The sequence below is a fragment of the Salmo salar genome, chromosome 16 (genome assembly GCF_965601325.2).
Source record: "Salmo salar chromosome 16, fSalSal1, whole genome shotgun sequence".
NCBI lineage: Eukaryota > Metazoa > Chordata > Actinopteri > Salmoniformes > Salmonidae > Salmo > Salmo salar.
In genome coordinates, this window is record NC_138306.1 from 31,809,068 (window position 1) to 31,809,267 (window position 200).

Genomic DNA, 200 nt, shown 5'->3' on the forward strand with positions numbered 1-200 from the left:
TGTGTATTCTTGCATTTGTGAGTGTCTCACTATGGATTCAATGGAAATATTTTACAACATATTATTGAAAACATGAAGCAGTAAACTATTTCAGTGCACACACCTGATTCGAGAAATAATATTAGCCTGTGTGACTGCTCTTACAAAAAGACATGTCACATTTGCAGGTTCACATATGAAAATCCCATTTTCAAGCATTT